The following is a 16,533-nucleotide window of genomic DNA, read 5'->3' on the forward strand; positions in this document are numbered from 1 at the left end:
TTGACATATACCAGTTTTACATTACATCTGGGTAATATGGAAATAACTTGTTAAGATTTGTTTATTAGTTAGAGTTGAATTCTAATGTTTAGTACTAATTGATAAGGACAAGATGGAAACGGTAATGCTTTGAAAAAGGAATATGAGTTTTAATTTAGATTTTATTTGACTTTGTAGATTAAGTTTTTCATAGTTTTGATTTAAATCAGATTTTTTAAATTAGGATTCTTAGTTTTTCTTATTTTTTCAATAACGAAGATGAATATGTGAGGAAGAAATAAAAAAATATATTGAAGGGAGGAGATTCTAACGAAGATAATTAACCGGCGTTATGTTGAGAGACTAACTACGTTAAAAATTTAACTTTAGTAACCTGAAACCTTGATGTATAAGTCATGACGTGCATACAATAGTACATATTTAAAAGTTGAATGCATACAATTGAAGATTTAAAAGTTAGATACATACAGATGAAAGTTCAATACATTTTGAAGCAATTTTTCCTAGAAATTAGTACCAAACATTCTTTATATATCAAATACGATAATAAAAGTAAGTGGAACTACTATAAAAGTATTGAAAAAAGAATAAAAAATATTTAACAACCTACATATAAATTTGGTTGGACATAAATAAAAGAAGAAAATACTTCGTATATTTTATATTTATCAAAATAATATCATCCTGGTAATCTGGAATAGAGTAGGCAGAGGTGTTTTTGAGCATAGGCAAGATAGGCAACCATCTATGATTCAAAAAGTTAGAAGGACCCAAAATTTTAAAAATGTAAATATTTTTCGCAATATATTTAATTAAATCAAATAAAAAACTATCAATTAAAGTTAAAATACCACGTTTTTAATAGTTAAATACAATTTAAGTAAATAAATAGATAAATTGGAGTATTATATTTTTATTTATAGTAAAAAAATTTAACGTATATGTAGGTCCACTTTTATTTTAATCTAATGCCTTTAAATTGTTGAGACGGCCATGAGAGTAGGAAACTAAAATAACTAATGTTATATATAATCAAAACAACAACAAAACTCAATCCCGTAAAAATGGGGTATGAGGGAGGTAAAATGTAGACAATCATTCCTCTATCATAGAATAAATAGAAGTTATTTCTCCACCCAGAGTTAAACACCTCAACAGTAGAGAAAGTCCTCCCTCTCAATGTTGTATGAATAGAGATTGTTTTCAAAACGACCTCCGGCCTATAAGTATGAAAAAAAAAAGTATGAGTCGCCAAAAAAATGGTGAAATTAAATTTTCATGGGTTTTAAAACCAACCTGACAGTAAATTTAAGCTCTAAGCGGTAGTCAAGATGACAATAAATCGATTAATAGAGTCAATAATGTTATATATATAATCCAATTCATTATTAACACTTTTGTGTGTATATTATTTTGCTTTATATGTATTATTATATATTATATATTATATATTATGTATATACTTCGTTATTTAATTAATTTAGCTAAATATAAAATATCCTAAAATAATATCATCCATAAAATCAAAAAAAAAAAAAAAAATTAATAAAATAATACTGTACGGAGTAATCTTTGTACCTTCTCTTTAGGATAATGATTATGAGTATTTAATATTTAATTCGGTTTAATAATAAAATGATAGGATTAAATTAATTAAAAATTTAACACCTAAGATTATTTAAATTTAGATTTAATTGAAAAAATGACACATAATAATTATCTCACGCACTTTATGATAATGTATGCAACTATGTATAGATACAAAGTAATAAACACATTGATAACTGTGGAGCTAATGGGGCCAGGGGTGTTGGGTCACCCCAAAGCAGAAGATAACTCACTAAAAGTTTACACATAGAAAGTACTGCTTTTAGCCCATTAACACGTGATTTTAACTCCTTCAAAAATTGCCCATTTAACAAACAAGTGGTAGGTTAGCCGTGCGGTGCCGCGGCGCGCTAATAAAAATTAAAAGGTCCGGAAAAAAAAAACCGTTGCAAAGATTCAAACTCGTGACATTGAAGAAAGGATTACAAGACACTAACCACCCAAACGTACATCCATTTGTTGTGTTAGTTGAAAACCGTTTGTATTTCTTTACAAAATAAAAAAAAATTGCAAGGTTCGGACTTGCAACCTATAGGTAAAGTGTGAGGGAAACTAACAACCCAACCATACTTGTATTTCTTATAATTGTTGGAAACCATTTCTATTTTTTTTTTTTTTTAAAGGTGTGAGAAAGTCAAAAATTGCACAACTACTTTACCCCTCAATTTGAAGTGTAATATGGATCAAACTTCTGATGCTAAATTATGACTTAGGCACTTAGCTTGATTTTCACATAAATACAACATACAACGCAAATATATTGATAGTATCCTCAAAAAAGGACTAACTTTTTCATGTTTAATTACCAAAACTCATGGCTTAGTAATAATCGACATATAGTTTGCCATTGAAGAGCTTTGGGGAGCCAACTTCTTATCAAGTGGAAAGAAAAAAAGGATACAATTCATATCTAACATAACAACTACTATAAATAACTCTACACCCTTTTTGCTATCACAAAAAGTCGAAAAATTCCCCATCGCGATCGCTATACATTGCCTACACGAAAGCTATGACAAACCTTGTGTACACTGCACCAACGCGTAAAGCGTCACAAAAGGGCTCGACTTAGCCTCTCCTTTCCCAAGCCCTTTACTGCTCGGGGAATTCGCTGATGAACTGATTCGGTTCATCAGTGCCCCGAGCTTTTCATTAAAAATATTCGGGTCGGTCACATTTGTTGGTAATTTTAGTGTTATCGGTCATTTTGTGTGATAAGTTGATTTACTTGAGATAAGGGGGTTTCGAGTTAAGCTTAAATACAAGTTTGGAGAGTGTGGAGTGCACGCTTGTATAAGCCAACTTGAGTAATCCAAGTGAAAGGTTATGTTTGTTAGTTGATGTCTTATTGGCCAAAAGACACAACTAATCATGAAATGGTGTAAACCTTAATGAAATGGTGCAAGCTTTCATGGAATGGTGTAACCATTCATGGCACCTATTCATTAAAAGTTATAACTATTCATGTACACTTTTTAGCCAAAAGTTGTGACCATTCATAGTACCCTTTAGCCAAAAGGTGTAACATTTCATACTCTATATATAGAGTGTATTTGTCTCACTTTTCATGATGATGAAAGAATGAACATTCACAATATACAAAGTATCTATGTTCTAGACATCCAAATTTTAATTGCCTATATTGGAGTTGTGTCTTTGTTTTATCCCGAATAAAGATTTCGTGTAACCCTAAGGTAATATATGTATACGGTCGAAATACACTACTACAAAAATCATCAATTAGACGTGTTAAAAAGGCTAATTAGACGTATATATATATATATATATATATATATATATATATATATATATATATATATATATATATATATATATATATATTTTCAACACGTCTAAATGTAACAGCACTAATTGCTAGATGACATATAGACGTGTTCACGGAACACGTCTAAAAACCTAAATTAGACGTGTTCCTCCTTTTTTGTGAATTAGACGTGTTCCCGGAACACGTCTAATTGATTAAATTAACACTTCTAATTGATTAAATTAGACGTGTTCCCGGTAAATGTTAACCCTGGTTAAAATCTCAAATATTTCCAATAATATCTCCGCCAAATACCAGATATTTCACGGGGCCAAATAATTTAAAATCTCAAATATTTCAAATATTTTCCGCCAAATAACAAATATGCACCAAATATACCAAATTAATTTAATACAAAACCAAACTATATATATAAAATCATATAAATATTTTTAAAGTATTTACAAAAAGAAAATCATAAATTTAATTTACAATAGAGAAACTCTAAACTAAAAAAGGTAATTAGCTGGATCTTTGAGCACCCATCCAACATGCCATCCCTCTGCCAAGACACCTTTGTATGAAACTTCTGTCTGCCTTTTTACTGGCCTCGTCCCGATTAGTCCCTCCTGCCGCCTTCCGCCAACAACATTTTAATGCTAATGCATTTCATGTTTGTACAAAGGTTGCACGATTATGCGGAATCTTCATATGCTAATGTAGTTCTGCCTAGTACAATACCTACAATTTCACATACACAAAGTATATACCCTCCATATACAAAAAGTAAATAATACAAAAGTCTAAAGGGAAATAATACAATAAATTTTTTAGCTATATCTGTCACAACAATTAAGCTTTATGAGTAACAAACTAAATCAATACAACAAACCATTAAATTTTATACCTGAATAGCAGTGAGGATCACCACCATCTTTCTTAACATTTACAAGTTTCTCTAAGAAAAGGGGTACATCATTCCCAACCTGCAAAGAACAAATTAGATATATTTTATACTCCTATTCTTTATTTTATAACGAAGTATGCTTGAGCATTAATATATTTGTATACGATTCACTAGATATATAGGGTGACAATCATCTTTATATATTTTATAAGTTTCTCTTAGTACATGTAAAATTTATATCTAATTTTATAATAAAAAAAACTTAAGCATTCACTACGTAACAAAATTGCAACGTAGTTCATCACAAATTAATCTTTGATCATGCTTACCTCAAAGCTTTGGACATATCATTATTACGACAGCCCCCCCAACAAAGGTAGCACAAATGTATAAGTCTTCAGGGGCACAATCTGGGAAAATTCGGCAAAAAATATATTACTATGTATATGCGTATAAAGGTGAAACACCCATATTTTTTACTAAATGTTTTATTCCAGCAACTTTACAGCGGGTTTCGGGTACCACAAAAACTGATTTAGCACTTTACGACATGACCATTGGATAGATGACTCTCCTATCTTTCTATAGACAGTTTACTCATCGAAAACAGAGCTACGGTTTAAAAGTTATAGCCTCACAAAAACAGAACCACGACTACTCCAAACTATTGCTGTTGTGCTGCTATCTGCTGTTTCCATAGCAATTAACAGCCCTACAGTCCCAGTTTTGACATCCGTTTAAACTCGTTTAAACCCGACAAAATCAAACATATCTTATATCATTTCGAAGCTTGTTGGGCCTACTTTCTAACCCAATTACTAGTTTTCACCAAAACTTACCCAATTTCATTTTACGAGTCCACAAAGTAGGCCCGATGGTCACTTTTGACATTTATACCAAATGGATCAATATATACTCTTTAACCAAAATACACGCTAAGCTCATTTTTAAGATGCCAACACCTGCAAACTTAAATATTACAACATATGGGACATGCCCAAATCAACCATTACCTGAATTGACACCCAATTGGTCAAATGGGTCAAAGGATCCAAACGGACAGAAATAGCTTTTTACTTGTAAAAAAAACAATTCACACTATCAACACACAATCCGCACACTTTACACTAGACGCATAATCATTTAACATTCGATTCATCAAAATGACCCAAAATCATCAAAACACTTGGTTTACCTTAATCAGTTTTCTTCATGTTTTTTCCTATGGGCGGGAGCAGTTCGTATGCATCTTGTAGTTACAGCCACCAACATTACTCCAATCTGCTTTAAATACTCCTTTTTATTTATCAAGACCTGCAATATTTTATCGACGTTAACTGATTGTACCATTTATGTTTCAGGAATAACAACGTATCCTTCGTTCAATAAGTGTTCTTCACTGATCAACGAATAAATAAATATAAGCGATATTATTTCAATGTATCCTTTGTTCACACATAGTTTCAAAATTGTGCTAGAAAACGATAACGCTATTAATATTGTTGGTACCAACTACAGTCCACATGAACCAAAAGATGAAGCATATAATTACTTGAATGTTTATTTGAGTAAAAGTACAGTTAGAAGTGAACATGATCAACTTTATGCGTACACAAAACCTAAATCGAATTGCATCATTCAATAAACATGATTGTATCAGTTAGGTTATGCACATACAAAATCTAAATCGAATTGGTTTTTTCAAATAGCACAATAATCAAGCAACTTTATGCATAAGTATTCAATAATCAATTAGGGTTCCAGTTACGGAACAAACTAAATCGAATCAATAGCATAGATTACGCATATACAAAACCTAAATCGAACCATCAATTTGCTAAAATCTAATTTAATTACGAACGGTATATAATCGATGTAACAATCAAATTGACTATAAGAAATAATCACCTGTTGAATCGAACGCTGCAATGATGAATGATTTGACAGGAATCTAACACAAACCAACTTTTCAACAACAATCAACAAAACAACCACAACATAAAGGTTTTGAGCGCTTGGATGTTTTAGGGGTTTTTCAAGCCGTCGTTTATGTCACGTGTATACTGATCTTCTCTAACTCACATAAAGCATGAGTTATACATCCAACGTGTCACTCTCTTAATTACTTCTCTAATCACCCGTGTTAATCTCCACAATAATCCAGAATTTTATTTGTTAATTACCCAAAAAAACACGTGTCCCTATTCAACATCTTGGTTAACATAAAAAACTAAAAAAAAAAAAACTAAAAAAAATTTAAACATACAAGTACCAAAACGTCACTGTACCCTCTCTCTCTTCAAACTCCCTCTCTCTTCAAACTCCTCACACCCAACACCTTTCAATTGTCGATTATGGCCTCCGGCGTCCGTATTATAGGTCGACGCTACACAGGTTTAATCCGCCACATTTTTACGCACAAAATGGTATAAATTTTGTGCAGTAACTCCGGTTTACTTAGACTCGCCGGAATCGGATTAACGAACGATGAAGCGGCAGAATTAATGTTTGAATCACCACGATTCAATTACAGGTATCTTAATGTTGATCACAATAACCAATTCTACTACAGGTTTGTTGGTATTCATGTAATTGAATCGTGCACTTTTTTAACAAAATTTGGATATTAATATTTGGGTGTTTTGATGTTAATATCTGGGTGTTTGGATGTTAAATTGAATCGCTGGAATCAAAAATTAGGTGTTAATATTTGGGTGTTTGGATGTTAAATTTAATCGATGGAATCAAAATTTAGGTGTTTGAATCACTTATTTTGTTATCAACTACGACATGTTAATATATTCTTAACAATTTCTTAAGCATCTCCTACTGATTTTGATTTATCAGTTAAGTTGTGTTCAAAGGTCGAAGGATCGTCGATTGTTCATCTTACATATTCATAGTATTATGCTTAAAATTTGATTTATGAATTTGTTATTGATCAAAATAATTTCATAGCCTTGATTTAGGGAACAACAACAACAACAACAAAACCCAATATCACATAAGTGGTGTATGGGGAGGTGAGATGTAGACAATCCTTCCCCTAACCGAGAATAAAGACAAGTCATTTCTCCACCCAGAGTGAAAAACACTCTCAAAAGTAGAGAAAGTCATCCCTCTCTCTATTCGACGGATAAAGAGATTGCTTCCGAGTGGACCTCCGGCCAATAAGTAGGAAAAAGTTTTTTATAAAATAAAATAAATTGAGACGCCATGAAAATGGTAAAATCAAATTTCCATGGGTTTTAAATCATGCCTGAAATTTAATTTAGGCTCTAAAGTCAGTCAAGTCGCCAATAAATCGAGGTAATATTTTTATTAATTATTAGGGTTTATATTTGGTTTCTTGAATTAATTATTCATATATGTGATTTTTGAATTAGGGCAAATGAGGAACTTCCTTAACCTATCTTGTATTATATCATGTTGTTATTGTTATAACCACAAAAGGAATTAATGACATGTCTCTCAAGGTAATCTGTGTATTTTGAATTGTATAGTTCAGTTTTGTTGAACATGTTTTAAACAAATAAGTTTTTTATTTTTTGATGTATGCCATCTAATATAGCAAGATGCATATGATTATAAAGATGTAAGTTGTAATGGTTACATTCTTATTACTGTGACCTGCCACGTTTGAACATTGATTATCATTAGGTATATAACTATAAATATAATATGTAATGACGTATTATAGAAATTAAAACTTGAGGTCTTTAGATGTGGTAATTCTTTTTTTTTTTTTTTGTCCTTTGCATACTAATCATTGATATTTATTTCTTTTTGATGATGAAGGTAAACTATTGGCTATAATCATTGGAACTAGAGGTCTCATCCAAATTAACAGGTCAGGCTTCTTGAATTAAAATGTCGAGCTGCTTGAATTACTCCATTAGTGGATTCTAATATACGTAAACCTGTTGCTTCTTGAATTAATCCCTTAGTGGATTCGAATTTGGTAAACCTATTGCTAAAATTGTTCAACTATAAGGTTCAATTCATTTTTACATCGTTTTGGTTTACATCTTTTTTTATTGTGTGTAGGTGGCAAAATAAGCGGGTCAAGCTAAAAAGTGGAAACATTTTGACCATAAAAAAATTGGTTTAGAAGTATTCCGGTCAACCTGGACTGACCCATTTTGACCATAAAAATGTTCGTCATTTAAACATCTTATGTAACTTTCTCGACTCACCCACTTTGGTAAATTTAAAAGCTTTTAAAACGATTGGTATGTCCATTTGCCAGATACACACCATGTGTTGTTGGATGTCCAATGGAAGGATTTGTTAATTTATTTGGTTTGTTGTGTATTGTTGTAGGTACTTTGAGCTATAAGATGTTAGGGTATTATGTGTTTGGGAGGATATGGAATTTGGTTCCAAAAAAGGCAGGTTAATAATTTAGTATATATTAAGTATAAAGTTAAACTTTGTGGAATAAATTTCCAATTCATGATTTTGTAATCAAACAATTTCTTAAGTCCAATGGTCAATGTTTTGCTCCTGCCAAAATGTTTGGTTTTGTATATTATAAGCATGAAGTTATACTTTTAGTAGTCATTGGATTGAAATTTGGTAGTATTAATTGCTCGAGGTAGTTACTTGAGTTATATAATTTCAAAAATTGAGTATGAAGTTGGAAAAATTCTTTGTTTGACTTTTAAAAGTCAACTGTCATATTTGTACTTTTTTCATGAATCTCATAGTGGTGTCTTAAGTTACTATTACTATTACTATTAAACACTACAATTATTAAAGAAAGTTTCATGTTGTTGCTTCTTTATTTTGTTTATTTCTACATGCAACCACCCATTAGTTTGCAATTTAAATATCAGAGTTTCTTTGCGTTTGGTTCTATTTTTCACAGGCTATTGCGATAATCCAAGCCCACCCGATTGTAAGTCCATTTTTATGAATTCTTGAATATACGAAATCTATTATGATATCAGTTCGTTAAATTATTTTAGGGTTGTGTCCAGTTTTTGTGTCTTTGTAATCTGTATTATAATAACAAAGTGAATTGCTTTAGTATAAAGTTTAAGTACACAAAGAACAAAATTGTTCTTTTTCTAAGTATTACCATAAGCTACATACAACAAAAGTTTTTGTTTCTTTATATATTGAGGACAAAATTGGCATAAGCTCATTGAAATTATGAAAACTTTTGGAAAATTGAGGCTTCAAAAAGGTTTATGTTTGCTTTGGAGTAATGGGCTAGATACATGTCAAAATAGGTTCCTATATCTAAACTGTAGCATGCTAATTAGATAAAATGAGTAGATGGTTGCTACAAATAATCTGATATGAGCTTCTTGATTTTTTTTTTGAGGTTGTTCGTAAATATGTTATAGAGATTACAAGTATGTTACAACTGCTAATGAATATTTAGGGTAATTCATCTTTATGTCCAAACCTTTGACTTTATATATAAACCTTTGCTAATCATTGAACTATTCAGGTAAAACTTTTAAAGGTGCGGGAATTCATGAAGAGCTTGGTACGTTTTCAAATTACAAACCGTTTGACTAAAATTTTTAACCAAGGTTATTATTTCTCGAATATACATCATGTATAATTTATTTCTTTTATATATATGACTGTATATTAATTGGTTCACGATAACATATCTAACAAAAATACCATATGTTATTATTTTTAACTTACAAGTTATATCAGGTGTGAATATAGGTTTACTAATTTGAGTTGTTAGCAATATAGTTTCTTTCAATTCCTTAGGAAGTGTTAACTGTGAAGTCAATCAAGTTTCAACAAGGTGACTATGTTAATTGATTAAGCATCTATCAACAAGGTGACTATCAACAAGGTGACTATTTAATATTAGACTGAAATCCATAGGTTGTTGGTAATTTGATACTCTTGAAAATAAGTTGTTGGTTATTGTTTTTTGTATGTAGTAGTCGCATTTTAGGTGCATAGTACTTGGGTTAGACATTAGTTCCTCAAGAAGCAGGTTACATTATGTTTTGGTACTCCTAAATTAATAATTTGTTAAACTTTATAATGAGTCATGCTATACTGCAATGCTCATACATAAATAAACATGTCATATGCTGGAATAGATGTAGATATATATGGACGGAGTATATACGGCCATATTACTAGCATGAAGTTTCACTTCTCGGTGAAGAAGAACTCATTTGGAGGTACCACCAAGCCATATGTAATATGTAAGGTTACTCTTCCCATATTTCCTTATTGTAGCAAATTAAGATCAGATCCGAAATATTAGAGTATTTAAAGGAGTTATCTTGAATTAGTTCTAATGCCAATGGGTTAAAGGGGTGTAATTTATCTTAGGCCAGGTTATCATATGCTCATATTTGTTTTTGTAATCATATTTACAACATTAATAATTGTCGAATTTTGAAAGAAGTTTCAAAAAGAGGTGGCGGTGACCATTCCGAGCCAACCATTTATACTTCATTGCACGTTTAATTTTATCATGTTCTTTACTTATCTATAGTTACTGACTGTGGGTCTATCGATTGTTTACGCATTTATATACCTTATAAAATAACAGTTTTTATCTTTCAGAATCCAAATCATTCATTTGGCTTAACAAAATTGGCAAAAGGGTGCAACGTCAATCACATCTATAATATGGTGGGGAACATGAATCTTGGTTTCACTTGCCACCTCTAATCAATTTTATATTTTTGTGAATGTTACTTATAGTGAATTACTTTAAATTTGTTATAGGTAGCTCCAAAATGCAAGCTTGACGTGGATAAATGTGAATTCGTGACAGGTTACTTTTTTAGACTTGAACTATACCACTTTGTTAATATAGTCAATTGGATTGAACTTTATTAGTTTTTCTATATCTATTAGCTTTACGGATGTCATGTGTTTACGTTTGATTATGAATCATGATACTAGACTTCACTGCCAATGGTTTGGGGGTGTCGGGCTCAGTTCTTCTCTGACTTCTCTTATGCACTTCTGCCCGAAGGTGATGGGTGTACTTTACGATTTAACTCTCGGTCATCTCTCTACCAAAAACCAACATGTAAGTTGTTTTAATTTGTAAGAATGCATTTCAGTTTTAAGTGATTGAATTGAAATTCTTATGGTTGTTTATGTCAACATGAACGGGTAAGTTAGGTTGGGAAACGAGGTTGAATGGGTCAATTTCACTATGTATTTATCAAAGTGAGCTTATAATACTGTCAACAATATATCAACTTTTAGTTTATTATATGTACAAATATACTTGTCATATTTAGCTTATGATAAAGACAAATGATATAGCGTTTTACGTATCAATTTAATTTGCTTATTCACCTACGACTTTAGTAAACGTGCTTTATATCTTTATTAATCTTTACAATAATTCTTAGAAGAACTTGAATGCATTGGTTGAATTTAAAACATTGTTTGTTTACATATCAAGTGTGATGTTTTAAAATTGACGTTGTTATGTCCATTTTTCATAAGTTCATTAACATTTTATACTTAGTTTTATTAGGGCTCGCCGTGCAATGCACGGGCTCTTAAAGGCTAGTATTGGATATAAGGTATGCAGCTTAATTTTGTAAGTGGTATAACCGTATAAGGAGAACAAATTGTTAGTAATTTTTAAGTTATTGAGTTGTAACTACAGTTAAGTTGATCTGGTGAGTTAATAGAGGTTTGGAAATTTAGACGCGTTCTATAAATTTAAGGTGTCGACACGTTTAAATAATAATATATTTAGACGTGTTCTTCTCATTTGGTCAAAGTAGACATGTCAACACGTCTAGATAATATGTTAATTAGAGGTGTTCCACCCTTTTTATCATCAACACGTCTAAATATGTCAATTAGACGTGTCAACACGTCTAAATAATATGTTAATTAGAGGTGTTCCGCCTTTTTTATAATTAGACGTGTCCATTTAGTTATATAGACGTGTTAATTTATTAACACGTCTATATATGGGGGTCTAAATGAGGATAAATGTAGTAGTGATACTTTATCGCGAAAGTGACTACACGATTCAAAGGTTTATCCGGACATTCAAACCCTATCATCCAACAACATTTTCAACATTATAGTAAATAATTCCATACCCCGTGTCGAGTTGACCAATGAAATTTTCGGTGTTGTACCTTAGGAAGCAATACTCGTACCATATTCTAGCATCAACTCGGTTTGGAGAAATATTTTTTATTTCTTTTGATGCTTCTTGGATGCAAGATGAGCAGTCTTCGGTGCTCACGTCTTGTCGACATTGGGCTAGCCCGAAGACTTGGGTTTGGCCTGTGCCGAATGAGGTTGCACTGTAGCCTGAATGGGAGGTGGTTTGGACTAGTTTGGTTAGAAGTGAATCTATGTTTTTGGTTATTTTGGTTGTAGTGTTTTTTGAACTTTGATTGCAATATTGTGCAGATGGGTCTGTTGATTCTACGTAAAGAATGCATAAAGTAAAGACGAGGAAATAATGGTGGAGAAAAGCCATTGTGAGTGCTTAAAATTCTATCATTTTGTTTATATATATATATATATATATATATATATATATATATATATATATATATATATATATATATATATATATGACGAATGGCCAAAGTTTTAAAACGTTCTTTTTCATTTTTCAGTTTGTAGCACAATTTTTTTTTTTGATTATATTTTAGTCAACGGTTGAATTGTTTGGTTATTTATGACGGTGTTGAAAAATCATGGTTCACAAGAAGAATGGGACTGCATATATGTGAAACTAAAATTTTAATTGAAGCAAAGAAGCAATTATTATAAGGGAAATGCTAACGACAGTCTTGTATAAGTTATTTATACATCTTAACGATAGTCCTAAAGGCTGTCGTTAGAATTATTTCATATGCTTCTGCTTGACGACACACCTACATCCACCTTTGTCTTCGGCTTTTTCTTCTTGACCAAGTCGACCACCAAAGGCTCTTTAAATAAACTATGGAGTGATGCACCAATATTCCAAACATCCTCATCATTTTGCAAGCATACTGACCACCCTCAAGGGCTGACCTACTTTGAATCCAGCGGTAGGTACGGGCTACTAATGAGATACGCGATGCAGTAGAAATTTTTTTAGACTTTAACTAGTGATACCACTGGATAATGTAAATTTTTTGTGTGACACCTCTTGATAGTATAAATATTTTTGAGCTTTTGACTAGTGACACTACTGATTACGAATCCTAGATCACTGACCACCCTGCTTGGACATGATTTAAAAACCTACAAGACCCGTTGTCCCCACTAGTTGTCGAATCTAAACCCACTCCTTCGGTATTTGGACTTGACATCAAGCAGTCCCTGTGTTTGTATGCTTGTCAATGCTACCAAATTGGATCCCTCTTGGCAATTGCTCGACGGATTTAATTTCAATTCAATATGAAATAGTGTTTGAACACAAAGAAGAAAGGTATGTATCTATCTATCTATATCTATATAGTATAACATAAATCTCTAAATGATGATGTCATAAATAAGAATTATGTAAGCTTAAAAAAAATTTAAAAATAAAGAAAAAAATTTAAGCCCATGATAATGATGTCATTAAAATAATTAATTATTTGTAATAAAAGTATTAACATGTTAATTGTATAATATATGAAGTATTACGTAAAACTTTAAGATAAAATACCCCCATAACTATATGTACAATATTTGAAGCATTATGCATAACCTTATGATAAAACATCTACATGACTATATGTACAATATTTAAAACATTATTTACAACCTTATAATAAAACACCTCCATGACCATATGTACAAACTTTAAAATATATTGTACAATCTTTTACAAAACACCCCATGAACATATGTACAAACTTTGAATCATATTGTAAAACCTGCATATAATAATTTTATTTTAATTTTTTTTAAATGAAAGAGGCATTTGTTATTACTAATAATTACTATTAAAAATATAAATACTCAATTTTTGAGTTATTATTATTATTATTCAAATATGAGTTCTCTTTACGAGATTAATTACGTTACATATGTATGCGAAATACATATCTCAATAAAATATTGTAATGCAGCTTTTATGACAAGAAAAAAAATTGTGATGAAAATTGAAAAAAAGTGGTGGAAGAATAAATGTAATTCATTTATTCTGACCAAATTAAGTATATCAATATGTTTGTAAAAATAACGAAAAGTTTCTTAGTCAGAATTCGTGGTTCCACGGGTCATTAAACTAAATTACTTTAACATTTACATTCACTTAATACCTAAAACATATCATTAAACTATTTCGTTTAAACAAACCCGTAATTTCTCGAGTCATTTCACTAGTATGTATAAGATTATGTATTTCCTTTCACATTAGTCTTTCACGTATCAGAGAGATAGACAAACATTAGACCACTCCCTATCTTTCTATTCTTTAACATATCTTTTCTCCTCCACATCAGCGCCACATCAGCACAACACCCTTAACATTTATTTTACATTCCTTTCACTATTTGCTCCCTATCATAAACTCCACCATCTCACTTTACCCATTTTCAATTATTATTTAAATACATAACAAAAATTAAACATTACATTTTATTAAAATAAAAATAATATTACGTTATAATAAATTAAACATTACATTACATTATTATAAATTATAGCATACAAAGATTACTAAAATTAAAGATAATAAATAAATAATACTAATTGTTACGAACAAGATAATAATCTGGGAGTGTTCAAATATGCTCGATTAAATGGTTACGGAGTAGCCTTTATATAATTAATTGATTTAAAATAAATGAAATTTAAATTTTGTGAATAAAAAAAATACCAAACAAGGCCCACTATGACCCACACTCAATTCATTAACATCCATTGCAGTAGCAACGAACTAGACCAGTGGCGACAAGCTGCTTATGGCTGTTACTCAGTGGCGGGAGGTGGCGGTAAGTGGCGGTACCCGGTCACGATCCATAAGAAGTGGCCTTAGGTTGGGAAAGATAACTATGATTAGGTTGGGAAATTAATTCAATAATGGTGTGTATTGATCAAATATAGTGTGTGAGGATTAGCTCGTTACCCAAAATACATGCTCATATCATGAATATTTATCAAGCTCCCTCCACAATTTCGAATAGTATATATGGTTCTACCTTTTTCTTAGAAGCTGACTTTCATGGTTTTCATTATCATGAATATTTATAAATAGTCTTATCCGAGAACTTGAACACACTATCTGTTGATGATTTTAGTGTCATCCAACATCATTTTGGTTAATTGGTATTTACGTGAAAATAAGAGTGAGTTAGTTGCACTTAACAACAGGTTCAGAGAGTGTGGAGTACACGCCTGTAAGAGTTGGCTAGACATTTGTAGCGACCCGACCAAATCATGTTTGACGGCGCCGACTACTTCGGTCCCGTTGCGTGGTCATAAGTCTTTATTATGACTTTTGACCAAAATATGTCGCATTTATTTTATAAGAAAAAGGATGTTTCAAGTTTACAAATGTAGTTCGAAAGACTAGTTACATTACAATGTTTAACGTACGAATGAAACCTATGCGACACAATTTAAAGTAGTCAAAAGACGCTCCATCTATGCATGTATACTCGACATCCAAGCAAGTATCAAAAAGAGTGCGGAAGCATGTATCAAGTAGCTTTCAAGGACCTGAGAAAACATATAGAAAACTGTCAACGAAAACGTTGGTGAAATCATAGGTGTTTTAGTAAACGTTGCATTTGAACCACAAGATTTAATATAATATGATTATCTAAATCATTTGCATTCCAAAGTTGTTATTTGTTTCGCGGGCACCCAATTATCAAACTTAACTGTTTTGCACCCTTCGCGTAGTGTTAGAACATACACTAGACCCGAAAATATATTTCATCCGCTAACGGTAGCGAACCGTCCGAATGAGGCTCGTCAAGCCCATGTGATCACATAATATAAGTTCACGTTTACACCCTGCAAGTGTAACTAATGATAATTGAATTGAGGCTTTTTGTTCAAACCCGTACGTGGAATGTTCGTTTTCGTACTTGTGTTTAAAGTGTAAAAGTATGATACGTATATGTTTCTCATCCCATAGTTTAAAGCATAAAAGTTGTTTGAAGGATGGGACTATGATCTCACCTTGAGTGCACGTATGAAAAGTACTTCACAAAGTAACGTGTGCGAAGGATAGTGCTAGTCTTGACCTAAACCAATAGGTCGTATCAATAACGGTAAATACGATAGGTCAAAGATGTTTAATTAGTCCGATGGCTCGTTACGACTCGATTATGTA

The 16,533-nt window shown here is 31.4% G+C and overlaps 1 pseudogene; it reads right to left on the minus strand.

Annotated features, from left to right (window-relative positions):
* Nucleotides 1-2,420: 2,420 nt before the first annotated feature.
* LOC139902434 (cysteine-rich repeat secretory protein 55-like) lies at nucleotides 2,421-15,114 on the minus strand (annotated as a pseudogene).
* Between the last annotated feature and the right edge of the window lie 1,419 nt (nucleotides 15,115-16,533).

Source organism: Rutidosis leptorrhynchoides, chromosome 3 (assembly GCF_046630445.1).
Source record: "Rutidosis leptorrhynchoides isolate AG116_Rl617_1_P2 chromosome 3, CSIRO_AGI_Rlap_v1, whole genome shotgun sequence".
Classification (NCBI taxonomy): domain Eukaryota; kingdom Viridiplantae; phylum Streptophyta; class Magnoliopsida; order Asterales; family Asteraceae; genus Rutidosis; species Rutidosis leptorrhynchoides.